The sequence below is a fragment of the Alligator sinensis genome, unplaced genomic scaffold (genome assembly GCF_000455745.1).
Source record: "Alligator sinensis unplaced genomic scaffold, ASM45574v1 scaffold874_1, whole genome shotgun sequence".
Lineage (NCBI taxonomy): Eukaryota > Metazoa > Chordata > Crocodylia > Alligatoridae > Alligator > Alligator sinensis.
This window is the reverse complement of record NW_005842302.1, coordinates 961,038-962,187: the sequence shown is the minus strand read 5'-3', so window position 1 is coordinate 962,187 and position 1,150 is coordinate 961,038.

Below are 1,150 nucleotides of genomic sequence, written 5' to 3'. Positions count from 1 at the left end.
CCTGCTGAGGGGGCAGAAGGCTGTTCTGGAATTCAGTGCTCAGGAAGTGATGGGTGCCCTCCTCTTTGCTGATCATCAGCCCTGGCATTTACCTTGCACAAGAACCCAAAGCACTGGCGACGTGTAGGGGTGCACGTGGGTGCATGTGCACCCCCCCCGAGATTGGCAGTGCACCCCCTGCAAAAAGCGCTGCCGACACTGCTGGCAGTTGTTGACCACTGGCCAGCACTGTGCATTTTATTTAATGTGCCCAGGAACTTGCTGGACACCTGGAAGATCTATAAGCAGTCCACTTCTGTCCCACAGAGCCACCACTCAGATGTGACACAGAGCAGGAGAGGCAACATACAGATCACCTGGCCTATCCCCTGGTTCCCCTCCTTTTTCTTCCTCTTCCCTGCTCCAGCCTTTTCAGTGCCAGCCCATAATTTCCTTTCACCAGTTGCTCATTGCCTGGTTCCAACCTTCCACCCTCGTCTTGACCCCAGACCTCCCATCCATTAATACAGCAGAAGATTCCTTAGTTATATAGTTATTCCTTAGTTCTGGCTTCTTTACTATTCCTTCCATCCAGGAAGAGCACAGACCAACTGCAGATGCTTCCTCAGCCTGTCAAAGGATGCTTGTGCCCGAAGGCTTGCAAAGATTTTTTCCAACTATTTGAGTTGGTCTAATAAAAGATATCAGATTTACCCTGCAAAAAACCTTGTCTGCCTTAGTTATGTAACCTATTTGCCTACCCCCTACTTCAGTGATTTTCAACCACAGTGCTGCAGCTGTTAGCAGCGTTAGGTGTGCAGCCATGATTCACAAGATGAACCCAGAGATTTCAAATAAGAAACCATAGTGTTAAAAAAATCTGACTTCTTGTTGTCTTTCAAAGTTCTTGGCAACAGAAAAAAATGGCTGTATTATTTTTTCAAAGTTAAAAACTGAATGAAAACTAAGAGCTGGCATTTTCTGAGCGGTAAGTGCCTTGAGTCTAAAGAGATTGAGAACCACTCACGTACTCCCAACCCTGTTAGGATGCCCCCCTGTGATGGGATAGCTTCATTGCACATACCAGGGCTTCTCACATCTGACATTCCCCTTTCCCCCACAAACTACCTGTCTGGTATCCTTCTATTCCCCTCCATCCTGTCCTCTTTCC